This window comes from Phyllostomus discolor, chromosome X (assembly GCF_004126475.2).
Source record: "Phyllostomus discolor isolate MPI-MPIP mPhyDis1 chromosome X, mPhyDis1.pri.v3, whole genome shotgun sequence".
In the NCBI taxonomy this organism is placed as follows: domain Eukaryota; kingdom Metazoa; phylum Chordata; class Mammalia; order Chiroptera; family Phyllostomidae; genus Phyllostomus; species Phyllostomus discolor.
This window is the reverse complement of record NC_050198.1, coordinates 14,270,996-14,288,261: the sequence shown is the minus strand read 5'-3', so window position 1 is coordinate 14,288,261 and position 17,266 is coordinate 14,270,996. Positions and strand designations below refer to the sequence as shown.

The 17,266-nt window shown below is 39.7% G+C and overlaps 1 protein-coding gene and 1 pseudogene across 1 annotated transcript in view; one reads left to right on the top strand and one right to left on the bottom strand.

The window, feature by feature from the left end:
- IL1RAPL1 (interleukin 1 receptor accessory protein like 1) overlaps positions 1–17,266 on the bottom strand; it is a 1,208,235-nt gene that overhangs the window by 1,118,874 nt on the left and 72,095 nt on the right. The gene's annotated exons all lie outside the window — the stretch shown is intronic.
- On the top strand, positions 7,562–9,028 carry LOC114505611 (annotated as a pseudogene).

The following is a 17,266-nucleotide window of genomic DNA, read 5'->3' as shown; positions in this document are numbered from 1 at the left end:
GGTGGAGAAGCACTGAAACTCAGTGTGGTGCAGAGAGGTGGGGGTGGCAGCATAACGGGCAGTCCCACACTCAGGTGTGGTGGATAGAAACCAGGAAGGATACCTTCGGAGCAAATGATCCCAGCCCCAGGCCAGACCACAGAGCCCAGGGTTCCAGCACCAGAAACATAAATCCCTATAACTTCTGGCTGTAAAAAACCAGAAGGGGTTGGGACAGCAAAAGAAACTGCCAGATTTTCAGGAGGCTCTGTTTAAAGGACCAACGTGGACTTAAAATATATGCAAACACACCTGCTCTGAGATTTAACACCAGGTCAACAGCTGGAAAAGCACTAGTCACATGGGGTGAGTGCCTGGCAAACCTCCAGAAGCCAGGCGGCAGCATTGTCCCATCTCTGACATTGTCCCTCCTCCCACAAAGAGCCCCAAACCAGTGAAGTGGGTTGCCCCACCCTGGTGACTACCTAAGGCTCCTCCCCACACAATTTACAGGTGCCTTTTCTACAATAGGCCACACTACTAAGACAGGAACTCAAAGCAGCTCTACCTAATACACAGAAACAAACACAGGGAGGCTGCCAAATTGAGGAGACAAAGAAATGGCCCAAATAAAAGCACAGAACAAAACCCCAGAAAAAGAACTAAATGAAATCGAGATAACCAACCTATCAGATGTAGAGTACAAATCACTGGTGATCAGGATGGTCAAAGAACTCACTGAGTATGGCAACAACAAAAGGGAAGATATGAAGGTTACACTAAGTGAAATAAAGAAAAGTCTACAGGGAACCAACAGTGGAGGGGATGAAGCCAGGATTCAAATCAATGACTTAGAACACAAGGAAGAAATAAGCATTCAACCAGAACAGCAAGAATAAACAATAATTTTTTTTAAAAAAGAGGAAAATATAAGGTGCTTCTGGGATACCTCCAAACATACCAATATTCAAATCATACAGATGCCAGAAGGAAAAGAGGAAGATCAAAAAATTGAAAACTTATTTTAAAAAATAATCAAAGAAAACTCCCCTAATTTGGTGAAGGAAATAGATGTTCAAGTCCGGGATACACACAGAGTCCCAAACAAGATGGACTCAAAGAAGACCACACCAAGAAATATAATTAAAATGCCAAAGATCAAGGATAAAGAGAGAATCTTAAAGGCAGTAAGAGAAAAGCAGAATACCTACAAAGGAGTTCCCGTAATACTGTCAACTGATTTCTCAAAAGAAACTTTACAGGCAAGAAGGGACTGACAAGAAGTATTCAAAGTCATGAAAAGCAGAGACCTACAGCCAAGATGACTCCATCCAGCAAAGCTACCATTTAGAATGGAAGGGCAGATAAAGTGCTTCCTAAACAAGGTAGAACTAAAGGACTTCATCATCACCAAGCCATTATTACATGAAATGTTAAAGGCTCTTGTTTAAGAAAAAGATCAAAACTATGAACATTAAAATGGCAACAACTTCACACTATCAGCAACTGAATCTTTAAAAAGAGAAAAAGAAAAAACCTAAGCAGAGATCAAGAACAGGAACAGAATCACAGAAGTGGAGATCAGAAGGAAGGTTATTAGTGGGGAGGGGGAAGGGGAGGTGGATAATAAGGGGGAAAGGTACAGGGAACAAGAAACATAATTGGTAGGTACAGAACAGACAGGGGGAGGTTAAGATTAACATAGGAAATGGAGAAGCCAAAGAATTTATATGCATGACCCATGGACATGAACTATGCAGTGAGGGAATTGCTGGAGAGAATAGAGGTACTATGTGGGGGGGAGCAAAGGGATAAAATTGGGACAACTGTAACAGCATAATCAATAAAATACATTTTTTAAGGTTCTGTGGTTAAGATGACCCAGCAATTTCCACGGCCAAGTATTTACCCAAAAGCATTGAAAATGGGCATCTGAATACTTATACATTAATGTTCATAATATCACTATCCACAATAGCCAAAAAGTGGACACTTAAATGTCTATCAACAAATGAGTGGATAAACAAAATATGGAATGCCCTTATTATGGGACATTATTCCGCCATAAAAATTATGGTGTACAGATACATGCTACACCATGGATGAACCTCAAAACGTAGTAAGTAAAAGCCTCCAGGCACCAAAAGTTATGTATTATATGATTAAACTTATATAAAATGCAAGGTAGATAAATCCACAGAGACATAAAGCAGATAGTGGTTACCAAGGCGTAGGGGGAAGGATATCAGTACCTACGGGTTTTCCTTTAGGGATGATGACAATATTTTGGAACAAAAGTTGATGGGTGCATAACACTGTAAATGCTCTAAATGACACTAAATTGTACATTTCTTAATGGCTAATTTCATATTATGTGAATTACTCCCATTTTCAAATGAAGTTTTATGGTTAGACAGAACTGAATCCCTTTTGGCCCTGCCACTTATAACGCGGCCTTTGGCAAGTCACTTAAACTCTTCCCCGTGAAAATTAATGGACAGAACCCTCACTGAAATTGGAGTCGGGAGGGCTCGTATGGAGAGCGCTCACACCTTACCACTTACCCTCAATTACTCAAAAAAAAAAAAAAAACAGAGTACATTCCATCTCCAACAAGATTTTTTTCTATTCTACTACTCTAGCAGTATGGAAGGGGATCTTGTCCTTGCCCGGCAATGATGCAGCCAATGAAAAGCCACTACACTTCGAACTCCTGATTTCTTCCACTGAACTCTTGTTTACAACGGTCCATCTGCACTTCCCTTTCCTCTACTAAAAACAAGTTCCTCTCCTTTGTTCTCCAGACTTGTGTGCAGTTCACCAGTAGACCATATTCCAAATTTAATTCTTTCTTGTTCCTAAATAAACACATTTTGCTGAAAAATACCTATTTGTTTAAGGTTAACACCAGTCAACTTTCAGGGTTAAAGTAAATATTTAACGATATACTGTATTGACAGTATCTGATGCAGAGCCATTTACTAGAAAAATAAAACTGCTCTTCTCTGTACCTCTTTTATCCCCTCTGCAGGCTACCGGGACTTCAGATTACCACCGTATACATATAAATAAGCAGCAGGCAAAAGAAAAGTATGGCATTGCTATACAGCTTCCAAAAATGAATCTTAATGAAGTAATCAGACAAAAGGGTGATGTTTGAATCTTTCAAAGTATGCATCATGCACTCTCATAGACATTATATACACCTCACTGTGGTTGGTACCAGACAGACAATGTGAAAACTAAATGTTCCTCAATAACAGACTGGTTCAGTAAATTACAACACATCAGTTCAATAGACTGCTTTGTAGCCATTCTACTCAGGATGTCGGTTTGTATTTAATGACACTGAAAGATATCCATACTATAGAAGAGAGGGAGAGAAGACAGTTTCAAAATTTTATACATCACATGACCCACTGAAAAAACACACAGGAAAAAAAGACTGTAAGAATATACACATACAATGTAAACAACTTTAAACACTGATATTAAGGATGACATTCATAATAATTGTATAATAAGAGTTAATAAAAACATACCTATTTTGGAAAAAAAGATGTAAATCTCCAAAATATATAAAGAACTCCTACAACTCAACACCAGGAAGATAACCAATCCAATTAAAAAATGGGCAAAGGACCTGAATATACACTTCTCCAAAGAGGACATGCAGAGGGCCCAGAGACATATGAAAGGATGCTCATCATCCCTATACATCAGAGAGATGCAAATTAAAACCGCAAACCAGAATCAGTGTTTTGTCAAAATATGGAAACATGGAAGAGACTGAAAGTGACCAGAGGCAAAAGGGGAGGGGGATAATGGTGGGAAGAAGGGGAAGGGCGCAGTTAAAGAACATGTATGAATGACCCATAGACAAAGACAACGGTGTGGGGACTGACTATGGGGACAGGGGGTGGGGTGGGGGAAGGAGGGCACAGGGGGAAAAAAATGGGACAACTATAACAGAATAACAATTTAAAAAGGTGGAATGAAGAACTTTGAGTAACATACCTTCTTCATTATCAAGCACAGTATAAAATCAGTTTACTTGTAAATGTACTTCCCTCTACTTCTGATGGATAAGATTTTATAACTAGTAGAGCAGAATTTCCTTGTGTAAGAAATAAATATAACATTTATTAGCTGTGTTATTTCTGGAAAAATCACTTAAACTCTGCATATCAAAATGTTGAAAAGCTGAGTTGTTTCATTGGTACAGAAATATCGGTCTGTCACTATGTGTAGGAGAATAAGAACCAGGCTCAGCATCCAAATGCTTAGACCTCGAGAATGCTAATACAATCCTCTAAAAACTTTACTGGCCCTTAGGAAAGTCAAAACCATAAAATAAGTGTTCCTGATATGTACACAGAAGATAAAACCATTTTGCATAGCACAGCACATGCATGTGAACTTTTAAACCCTCTCCTTTCCTGGGTGTTTAATTTGTAATGAAGCTGACAGCCTATAAAAGACCAGAAAAGCATATAGAGATAAACGCAGGTATGAATTCTTCCTACAGTCAAATCCTGAGCGTTACATCTTTTAAAGAATGTACAGGGGATATACAACCTTTTGGCATCTCTGGGCCATGCTGGAAAACGAGGAGTTATCTTTGGCCACACATTAAATACATTGCAACATGCAATCACAAAAAAAATCACATAATGTTTTAAGTAAATTTATGATTTTGTGTTGGGCTGCATTCACAGCCATTCTGGGACACATGTGGCCTGCGGGCCACAGGTTGGACACCCCTGAGTTAAAGGATGTTTTCTACTTGTTTTAACAAGTAAATTTAGAGGATGAGACAATAAAATGAAAATGAAGTGGTTTAAAAATTAAATGTGGTAGAAAGAAATTAAAGTAAGTGCGGTGGGGCCATTATCACTTAAGGTATTTCAGCAGCCAAAAATTTCCATTAACAATCATGAATTGGTCGCTTCTACCAAAGTACTGTGTTTAACCATGATAATGATTCCAAGAGTAGTAGCATGCTACACAGAGTCGGCTACACTCATGATGAATAGAATGTCCCATCATGAACCCCAACCAATTAAACTTCTACAAGGCTCTGGGACATGAAGCTGCCCAAATACATGTCCTGCACCATGAAGATTTTAATCAATACAATCCAAACCCACTGTTTCCATATGTGTCCTGAAATGGTTTCTAATTATTTCGTATATGGTTGTTGTCCACAACAAGAGGCCTCCTTCTTTATATTTCTACTTAACTGACGTCCTTTCTGATACTGCCTTCCCCATCCTACCCCTGTATTCTCCACAATACTTAGCAAAATGCTGGGTATCTGGTAGATGCTCAAATATATATATATATATATATATATATATATATATATATATATATATATATATATTAGCTTTGGTTAAAATAGTGGGACAATGTAAGCAGCCGATATGTCTTATAATACAACTTGTCCCTCAGTCTAACAGAGACACCCATTTATACCAACCCCCTGGGGCTTGACAAACACACGCAGAATGGCAGACATGCTCAAGTGGCCATGATGTGACATGCTCGAGGTAGTGATGGTTAAACAAGATGCTTTGAGGATGTCCTGACATGTACCTTTGGACATTAGCATGGAACTTGCTTAGATTAGCTGCAACAAACAGTCAGTGTAGGCTACAGAAAAGATAAATGGGATGACCCAAGAGAGTAAAAGGGAGAAATACCAAGAAGACAACTGCTCACCATTGTTATTGTAAATAAAAAACAAACATACCATTTATTAGCTGTGCGACTTGTGAAAAATCACTTAAACTCTGCACATCAAAATGTTGAAAAGCTGCCCTGGCTGGTGTGGCTCAGTGGATTGAAGTGCTGGCCTGGGAACCAAAGGGTCACCGGTTCGATTCCCAGTCAGGGCATGTGCCTGGACTGCAGGCCAGCTCCCCAGTAGGCAACCTAAGTAGGCAATACAAGAGTTGTGTGTGAGAGGCAACCACACATTGTTGTTTCTCTCCCTCTCTTTCCTCCTTTCCCCTCTGTCTAAAAACAAAATAAATAAAATTTTGTAAACAATAAAAAATAAAAAATGTTGAAAAGCTGACATATGTTATGGCTGTGTGTCTGTTAATTTCAGCTATACCCCATTTGTACCTAGTACGAAATATTGTGTCCATCTTCCCATCACTTTCAATCTCTACTTGTGAAATTCCCTATGGATACCAACCAGGCTATTTTTTAAAAGTATATGTTTTGTGCATTGAAATTAAAATGAGGAAATATTTAATTCTTACGTAGGTATTTTAAACCCATGTTGTCAGTTTAGGGGAGGAAGAAAATTTTCCACTACCCTTCTAGGTTCTTTAGGCTGGTTGACTAATCAAATCGACAGATTACCAAGAGAAAAATAACCAAATTTCATTACATAACTACATATGGAAACCCCACACACACGAGCGGTTGAGAGACGGAAAGGTAAAATAAGGCCTATATTGCATTCTGGGTTAGGGATGAGGTAAGGCTCCTAAGGCTTCAGAAGGGAGGAAGGTCATTCTTAGGGTGATAACAAGAGCACCTATTCAGTAATTAGAAGTTTGCCCCACCCTATAGATAGGTCTTGAAAAGTTATCTCTGGTAATACTCTTAGCATGGGCTAGGCCCACAATTTAAGTTCTTTAAGGGAGAGGTCAATGTTTCTTGTGACCCCACTTTTGATCGCCTTTAGCTCACAATAATTCACATGCCAAAGCAGCACATGTTGGGGAGGCCTGGTCTGTACCCCTTCACCACACAGAGACCCAGAAATTGAAATGTATAAAATGTACATACGTGACAGAAAAAAAAGAGCTGGACACTTATCAAGTTCACTGAGTTAATTGTGATCTCAAAATCAAATTTTTAATAAATCATGCATACCATATCAACTTATATATTCTCCAACTTTAAAAAGACTCGTTTTAATTTTTTTTCCCAAGCCATTAAAAGTAAGCTTATTCTCACACGACAAAAAGGTAAAATTCGAAAGTGGTTATTTTTTTAAATAAATGTATCTCCAACAGGACCATATTTTCCCAGGCCAAAATTAGGACACATAGCTTGGAATGTAGGTAGATAATTCAGACTATTTGAAAATCAGGCCAGTTGAAACAAATCTAGGCTAAATGGTTATTGCACCTATTTTAACTTAAATGACAAAAAACACTGATATATAAAATACTGCTCCCTGAAAGTATTTTGTTGGCACAAAGTCAGTAATGAAAAAAAGAACCAGGATAGCTGTTTTCATCACTATATCCAGAGTCTATCTCCATAACTGACAGAAAATAGACATTTAATTTGTATTCTTTCTTCCAGTGAATGTGAAGGGAGAGGAGTATGTGAGTGTGTGTAAGAGAGAGAGATTTTTTTCCATGGCAAAAAAGAAGTACCTTGGGCACATTTAAAACGTCTTGTTTTTAAAATCTTACTTAGTCCCCAAATAATGAAGCAGATACAGTCTACAGAAAAGAAGGGCAGCAGCAAACAACGGGGGCCATGCACAAAGCGCCCACAACCTCCCTACCCTTCCCACAATACTCACTCAACCCACGATACCTCTGGCCTGCCCGCCCGCCATGGCTGACAAGGCGGCAGCCTTTGATGATACAGTAGAAGAACATGGGATCAACAAAGAGTACAAAATATGGGAAAAGAACACCCCTTTTCTTTACGATCTGGTGATGACCCATGCTCTGGTGTGGCCCAGACTAACTGCAGTGGCTTCCGGATGTAACCAGGACAGAAGGGAAAGATTTCAGCATTCATAGACTTGCCCTGGGGACACACACGTTGGATGAACTAAACCACCTTTTGACAGCCAGTGTGCAGCTCCCTAAAGATGATGTTCAGCTTGCTGCTTCACACTACGGCAGCGAGAAGGAATTTGCAGGTTTTGGCTTTTAGTGGAAAAATTAAAATAGAAATCAAGACCAACCATGAAAGAGAAGGAAACAGGGCACATTGTGTGTCACAGAGCCCTGGCATCATTGCAACAAAGACTCCATCTCCTGATGTTCTTGTTTTGGACTATACAAAACACCCTTCTACACCAGGTCCTTGTGGAGAGTGCAACCCAGGCTTGCATCTTTGAGGACATCAGAAGGAAGACTATAGGCTTTCTTGGAGCCCAAATCTCAACAGGCACTCACTTAGTGCTTCAGAGGACCATGCCATTTTCCTGTGGGACATCAGTACTGTTCCAATGTAAAAGTTGTGGCTGTGAAGACCATCTTCACAGTGCGTATAGCAATAGTAGATGTCTCCTGGCATCTTCTCCATGAGTCTCTGTTTGGGTCAGTTGCTGATGATGAGAAATTTATGATCTGGGATACTCATTCAAACGATACTTCCAAACCAAGCCACTCAGTCGATGCTCACACTGCTAAAGTGAGCTCCCTTTCTTTGGATCCCTATGGTGACTTCATTCTTGCCACAGGGTCAGCTGATAAGATGTTTTGTGGGATCTGAGAAATCTGAAACTTAAGTCATATTCTTTGAGTCACATAAAGATGAAATATTCCAGGTTCAGTGGTCACCTCACAACGAGACTATTTTGGCTTCCAGTGGTACTGATTGTAGACTGAGTGTCTGAAATTTAGGTAAAATTAGAGAGGAACAATACCCCGAAGATGCAGAAGGTGGGCCACCGGAGTTATTCATTCAAGGCAATCACACTGCCAAGATACCTGATTCTCCTGGGATCCCAGTGAGCCTGCGGTGATTTGTTCTGTGTCAGAAGATGATATCATGCAAGCGTGTCAAATGGCAGAGAACATTGATAACAATGAAGAAGACCCTGAAGGAAGCATGGGTCCAGAAGGACAGGGGTCTTATAAACATCTGCGCTTCTTGAGATTTTAGACTTCCCTTTTTTCCCCTCTCAAGCCAGAGATTGACTTAACAGTGACTCTGAGACAGAGACTTTGCTCAGCTATCTGTCTATAGTACATACCACCAACAACAACGCTGTTAGCCCAAACCTAGGCTCTTTTCTAGATATTAACTGGTCAGGGGAGGCTTGGTTCAGTAAAGTCACAGACACATATTTAAATTTCCTTCCAAAATTTTCTAGTAACAAAAATCTCAAGTAGCCACCGAAAGGGGAATATTGCGTGTGGTTATTTTATTTTTCTTCTTATGCTACATCCCCAAGTTTTTCAGACTCATTTAAGTAAAGGCTAGAAGGAAGTGAGCCAAGTGAGGTAGGTGCCTGAACCATGAAGTATAATTACTGGAAGATGTCATTTTTATTCAGGAATTAGGGGAGATTCAACTCATAGAAATGCCTGCTCTAAAATCTTCACACCTGACTTTCCAGGATGCACATTTTCACATGCAGGTGAGTTTCCTGTCAATTTCTTGAACCAAAACTACATGTTCCTCTTTCCCCATATATTTTTGCTCGTTAGTGTATTTCTTGAGCCGTTTTCATATTCTTTCTTTCCTTTCTATGAAATGGTTTTTTAAAAAAAACTTGGGACCACTAGGTTATAAAGATGTATGTTTTTACCTGACAGTTATACCACAGGTAGACTGTCCAGTTATGTTGAGAAGAGTGAATTTAGCTTGGGATTGTTTTCAAAATTAAATTAATCCTGGATAAAAGTTGCCTTTTTTTAGGAGTTAGTCCTTGACCACTAGTTTGATACCACCTGTTTTTGGTGACTTGTTTCACCAGTGGGACTGTTATTCTCCAGGACCAACTGTGCAAGTGATTGTAATTGAATAAATTGCTTTTCTACATTAAAAAAAGAAAGCGAAGCAAATTCGTGACTAGAAAAATACTATATGAGTCAACTGGTAAGCCAAGTAATCTTCTACTTAGTTTGAGGAGTACATACAATTTTTAAGTAATTATTTAATTTTTAAAAACAGCTACATTATGTGGTTTCCAAATGAAATTCAAAGGATAATGGTTTTGTTCCATGTTATTCTAAAACCTGAATAAAGGCCTGTGCTTCTCCATTATGTTTCAGAAAATATTCTTCTTTGGTTATATAGACACAGCTAAAGATGCAGATTTGTCACAGATTTCAAAAACTGACCCTATCCAGGGCTTTCACAGTTTAAAACTGAAGTTAGTTGGCCAGTGAAATGAGTTACATACACCCTTACAACTAATGTCAATCCTAGACAATGTATGAAACAGGTACATTCATTTACTCATTCATTTATTCAACACCGCAGATCTATAAGGTGAAAGACACGTGTTCACTGTGGGGGAAGACAAGGGTCAACAAGAATCATAGATCATGCCCTGGGAAAGCTTCCAATCTCAGTTTGTCTTGTCCCATCTCACCTCTTCCCCAATCAGGGGCCCCGTGCTCATCTGGTGCTCAGCTATCTCTAGCCCTAGAAGACAGTAATCAGGGAAAAGCCCTTTACCCATAACACATACACATGTGAATGTGCTGTCCACACAGAGAGTGTTGGCCCTTTAAGGCAGGACCTTGGAAATGAAGTAGAAAGCAAACAAGCATGACTAATTTTCAAACGGAGTGAAGTCAGGTTGTCTAAGCAAGATGGTGTCATTAAGGGATTCCTATCAAGTGGGATGACAAGACTGGCGGGCGGCTCTAACTGTTGTACTGCCACTAGAAAGTGGGGGCGGGGTAGATAAGAAGAGCACAACTCAGTCAGGAAACGGAAGTTAGATAGGGAGCCAGAGCTCTGTTTCCAGGATGAAACTCGAGAGAACTAAGGCAGGTGAAACTGGGGGCGAGCATCAGTGGTGAAAGGCAACAAAGGAAGAAAAAGAGGAACCAGGGTTCCCTACGCATCCCTGCTCCTACGAGGGGTCATTAAATCTCCACTAGAACAAAACATTTCATCAAGAGGAAGGCATCAGTCCCCTTCAGCTTTTATCTTTTCATCCATTCATTCCTTTCGCAGCTTTTAATTGAATGATCAATAAAGTTATGCCTCTTGTGGTAACAAGATTCCCTTCATTTATCATGTTTAATCGTCATATAAAAACCAACCTTTTGATTTTTAACCTTCTCTCCTTGCTTTACTAGATAAGACACATGGGAATGTGTCTAGTTTACAAAGTTCAATTATAAGGTCTGAGGGATAAACTCAGGATCACGAACATTCAAAAGGGTAATTTGTCTTTGGAACTGTTCTTAATACCATCATACCCATACAGCTACAAGTGCTGATATTTAAGCCTGTAGAGATGATGCTCCATGCAGGTACAGAAAACACGACTGAATATAAATTATTTTCAGTAAGCAAAAAAGGGCTATACTTTTCTTAGTTATAACAGAACATGTCAGAAGATGAAAATAGAGAAAAACTAATCAAATTGCTTACAATTCTCATCCTCAGAAAGGTGAATCAATTTAACACTATGCTCTGAATACTGTAAAACTCGTTTAGGAAAGCATTAGAAAATAAATACCAGTGCAGATCTACTGGTTTCAATCATATTTTGCATTAAATTGGCTAGACAGAAAAAAAACCAGTTCAGCAGCTAGAATGCTCCTTCTACTGAAAAAGCCCACAAGATCTGTGGGATGGCCTCCGATTTTGGTCTAGTACATCTGACAGAGTAAGTGTATTGGAAAAGGCGTTTTTAATTTCTTTAGCCAAAATAATTTTCTTTGCTGATCAGATGCACTCAGCATCTATGGTTTGTTCATGCCGATGCCCCTCTTCTTCAATAAAATTGCCCCAGACATTGGTTCTAAGTGATTCTTATTATCCTGCTGACCAGCTAGACAGGAAATCCCAACTTCTTTGTAATCATAATTTCTTGGTAGACATCACAAACATTTTGGAAAAACCATTGATTTTATTTTTTAAAAGATTTTATTTTGAGAGAGGAGGAAGGGAGAAGAGAGGAAGAGAAACATCAATGTGTGACTGCCTCTCGCACGCCCCCTACTGGAGACCCAGCCCGAAACCCAGGTATGTGCCCTGACTGAGAATTGAAATGGCAACCCTTTGGTTCACAGGGTGACACTCAATCCACTGAGCCACACCAGCCAGGGTGAAAAACTAATTAATTTTAAAGGAGCTGTTAGGTAACACATGAACACTGGATTACCAAACTCAGTCTATGTTCACAATGGAAAGATTGCAAAGGACAAAATGTATTACTGAATACAATCAATAGTATTTTCACTATAAATATGCTTATATCCTTTTGGCTAGAAAGTGTGTTAGAATGAAATTTATAATTTTTCTTTGGTTGAGATACAAAAGTATAACTGGGCTAATCCATTCAGCAGTTAGCAAATATGTGGGGTTCTCGAGATTAAATTTGCATTAAAATTCCAAGGCGTACATTGGAATGAGTAGGTTCCTTTGTCCTTTTTGATCTGTTAATATAAGTTCCAGTTTTTTAATTGAATTTATTGGAGTGACAATGGTTCACAAAAGCATACAGGTTTCAACTGTGCAACTTCATAAAACATCACACTCACTCTGCATCATGTGCCCACGGCTCCAAGCAATCTCTTTCCATCCCCATTCCCCGCTTTGCCCATCTCCACCTATCCCCACCCTCTTTCTTTGTGTCTATGTATTAAATACGTTTTTTACTTAATCCCTTCACCTTCTTTCATCCAGCTCCCCAAACCCCCTTACAGCGGTCAGTCTGTTCCATGTATCCACGCCTGTTTCTATGTTGCTCATTAGATTCCACATGTAGGTGAGATCATATGGTATTTCTCCTTGACTGGCTTGTTTCATTTAGCATAATAATCTCCAGGTCCACCCACGGTGTTGCAAAAGGTGAGATTTCCCTGTTTTATTTCACTCTGTTTTATGGCCACGTAGTATTCCATTGTGTAAAAGTACCACTGCTTTTTCATCCATTCATGTACTGATGGGCACCTGGGCTGTTTCCAGATCTTGGTTACTGTAAAAAATGCTGCAATGAATATAGGTATGCTCATATTCTTCTGAATTAGTGTTTTCAAAATTCTTGGGATATAGTCCCAGAAGTGGGATTGCTCAGTCAAAATGCAGTTCTATTTTTAGTTTTTTGAGGAAACTCCACACTGCTTTCCACAGTGGCTGCACCAGTTTGCATTCCCACCAACAGTGCAAAAGGGGCTTCCCTTTCTGCACATCCTCGCCAGTACTTGTTTTTTTTTGTTGTTGATTTATTGATGATAGACATTCCGACAGGTATGAGGTGATATTTCATTCTGGTTTTAATTTGCATCCCTCTGATGATTATTGATGTTGAACATTTTTTCTTTGGCTATCTGTATGTCCTCTTTGAAGAAGTGTCTATTCAGGCCTGTTGCCCATTTTTCATTTGGATTGTTTGTCTTCCTGGCATTGAATTGTATAAGTTCTTTATATACTCTGGAAATTAACCCCTTGTCAAGTGTATCATTGTCAAATATGTTCACCCATTCAGTGGGTTGCCTTTTCACTTTGTGGATGGTATTCTTGGCTGTGTAAAATCTTTTTAGTTCCCATTTATTTTTTTCCTTTGTTTTCCTTGCCCAAGGACGTATATTGGCAAAAATATTGCTATAAGAGATGTCTGAGATATTATTGCCTGTTTCCTTCTAGTATTTTTATGATTTTGTGACTTACATTTAAGTCTTTTATACATTTGAATTTATTCTTGTGTATGGTATAACTGATAGTCTAGTTTTACTTTATTTGCATGTACCTGTCCAATTTTCCCAGCACTATTTATTGAAGAGACTGTCTTTACTCCACTGAATGCTCTTGCCACCTTTGTCAAATGTTAATTGACCATAGAGCTTTTTTGAGAAACATGAAAAATAAAACCTAATTGGTAAATTATCAGCAACTGAGCTGGATGGGCATTTAGGAAGCTAAAGACTTGAACTTCAGGGTAACTGAGTTATACTTAATTGGTTCTATTCACTGGGATTTGTAACCACAGATGTGTGCTGTCTGTATTTATAGATATTATCCCTTAAGAGTATACACATAGGGCCTGGCTGGTGTGGCTCAGTGGATTGAGCACCAGCCTGCGAACCTAAGGTCACTGATTCAATTCCCAGTCAGGGCACACGCCTGGGTGATGGGTCAGGTTCCCAGTAGGGGGCACGTGAGAGGCAACCACACATTGATGTTTCTCTCCCTCTCTTTCTCCTTCCCTTCCCCTCTCTAAAAGTAAATAAATGAAATATTTTTAAAAATTTAAAGAGTGTACACATGAAAAATTTTAACTTTTGTAGTTTAGTTCTCAGTATCGCACCTCGGTATAAGGATTTGAATAATCTCAATCAGAATATCACTAACATTATTGCATTGCTGGTCAGTTGGTTAGAATTTAAGTTGTTTTAATGTTTTTGAATCTATGTAAGTTATCGTGGAGCTGTTATTATTATACATATGCTTTTATTATGCTATTATACACATGTTATACATGTGCTTTTGGTCAAGGGCAATAAAGCTTTAAGAATTTAAGTGACTTATTCAAGGGGTGGTAGAGCTGGATTCAGTTAATCCGATTCCAACCCCTATCCTGACTTCATTACACTGGGCTGCTTCTCTTTGATTGATTGCAACGGACAATTTTGCCCAATTATTGTGAAAACTCCCAAGGTTCAAAATCATCTCTCTTCTCTTACAGACTCATCAGTGAACCAGGAAGTGTACAAGATTCTGGGATTCACAAAGATTAAGATACAACCTTATTCTTTTAAGAGTAAGGTGGTCAATTTGCCCTGGTTTGCCCGAGACAGTCCCCACTTTAGCAGAGAGTCCAGCTTCCTGGAAAGCCTCGGGTTTGGGCAAATGGGATGGTTGCACACTCTACTTTGTAGGAGTTTTTGGTCTAGATTGCAGTCGTGCATGTTAAGGATGCCACTGGATAGCTTCAAAGTGTTTACTGGTGACATATTAAAAGCAGAGTGGGAACAAAGGAGAGATCCTCTACATATGCCTGGGAAACCTGTTGTATGTACCCCTCAGGTTCTTATTAGTGCATGTCTCTTCAACTCCTGCCCTTTCCAGCCTCAACGATGTCTCCAAACTCACCTTTTAATTTCCTGTTCCGAAATTAACATATGGTTATTATTTTTCCATTCTCTTTAAATTTCTGGGTTACATTTTTAGTGACGTAGCTCTACCTGCAACCATCACCTTTCCTTGTCCAGCCATACTTAACCCTAGCGTGTCATATTCCCTGTTATTCTTTTTTCTTAATGTTTTAATTTATTTTTAGAGAGAGGGGAAGGGAAGGAGAAAGAGAGGAAGAGAAACATCATTTGTGGTTGCCTGTCACATGGCCCCCACTAGGGACCTGGCCTGCAACCCAGGCATGTGCCCTGACTGGGAATCAAACCAGCGACCCTTTGGTTTGCAGCCCGCGCTCAATCCACTGAGCTACACCAGCCAGGGCCCTGTTATTCTTTCTAATATATTTCTGGGCCTGTTCACTTTTGCAGAGGCCTGGAATACAGTAGCACCTAAGAGACAGTTTGTTGGATGAATGACTCAGCATTTTTGAATATCTATATTTATCTACAACACAGATAAAGCCTATTGGGCAAAGCCCATCTTTGTTCAACATAACAGACGAGGGCAATTTTTACGAGTGTTTCCTGATTGTCAAGCAGTTAAGTTGCCTCACTTAATCCTCTTAACCACTGCAAGAGAGAATGAATATTATGATTATCCCCATTTTCTAAAAATGCAAAACAGGCACAGAAGTGAAATAACCGGATCACTGGTGTGACAAAAAGTTCAGTTCCAGGTCTGTTTTAAACCTCATGACTACGCCATGCTGTCCGTGGCCCTTGGTATACTGAATGCCTGGGTAACTGGAAAATATCATAACAGGCAGTATGTAATCTCCACAGCAAGCATCTGCCAACAGAGACTTTCAACTAGGAGAATTAGGGTACCCCAAGAGCTGGATGGATGTGGCTATTTGTAATCTAAGACGGGAATTTCTCACAATAAGTCAATCACCCAAGACATACTTATTGGCTGCTACAGTTATTTCAATTCATATACAAAGCTGGCGGACACCAAGCTGAGTAAGAAAACAATTCTTGTTGATACTCAGCCTGCAATCCAGAAGCCCTGCCAAAGAATGGCTAAAAAGAACCCACTTAAAGAATTTCTATAACTGCCCTCAAGCCATCCCAAACAAATATGCAATTTAAGTAAAAACAGTGTGACTGCAATGCAAACGCAGCTTCCAGGCAAACTGCTTTTCCCTCCAAATCCAAACAGCTCCCCAAGCACCACCTACAAAGAAATTTTAAGGCTGCCACTGCTTAACACTGAGGTCAGGCTATCAATCACCAGGAAAGGAGGGGAGCAGATCTGCAGTCACCAGAAAGATGGTCAGAACCAGATACAGGGGGGAACCAGAAAGGGACGCAGTTACCAGCATGGGGGAAACAAACACTTGTCCTCAGTCACGAGAGGCAAGTGCAGTTACTAGGATTAGGGTACAAGGTCCAAGCCCAGCGGACAGCTGTGGAGCAGGACTGAAGCAAAAGACAGAGGTGAGGTAATATAGTAGCCCTCCGAACGTGTCCACACGGTACTAGTTTCCTTTGATAAGTTTTGTTTTAGTTTAGACTTGGAGTGCAAGTGTATGAAACATGAGATTTATATTTAAGATGCAGGTAGACCCAATTTGTGACCTATTTTACAAAGATTATTTTACAGGGCAAGAGTGCTGTAAATCTAGGTAAGAAGCTAATTAATCAACATAACTATCTTGGGTAGTAGGTACTGTGTGTTTCCCAAATGTACTTTTTAAAAGGTAATTCAGTAAACATCACAGCCCAAGAAGGATTCCATTCACTAGTTCCACTTGCTTGGAATTTTTTTCAAAATGACCATCTTGAAAAAAAAAGGTACACATTTTCTCAATAGGCTTTTGTCAGTGAATTTAAAATTATACCTAGAAGAGCTCAGGTGGTTGGAGTGTTGTACCAATATGTCAAGGCTGCAGGTTCAATCTCCAATTGGGGAGCACACATAAGCATCAACCAATGAATGAATAAGTGGAACAACAAATCTTTCCCTGTGCACTTCTCTCTCTCTCTCTCTCTCTCGCCCCCCCTCCCTCTCTCCCTGTCTCTCTGTTTCTCTCTCTGTTTCTCTCTCTCTCTGTTTCCCTCTCTCTCTCTCTCTCGCTCTCGCTCTCGCTCTCCCACTACCTCCCTTCTCTCTTCCTCCTTCTCTCTCTCAAGAGAGAACACATGTGAACATGAACCTGCACCTGGGCAACTGTGGGCCAGCACCAGAGAGCTCATTTGGGGGAATGGGAATAATATTATCAGTCAGCAACCTCAGAAAATGGACT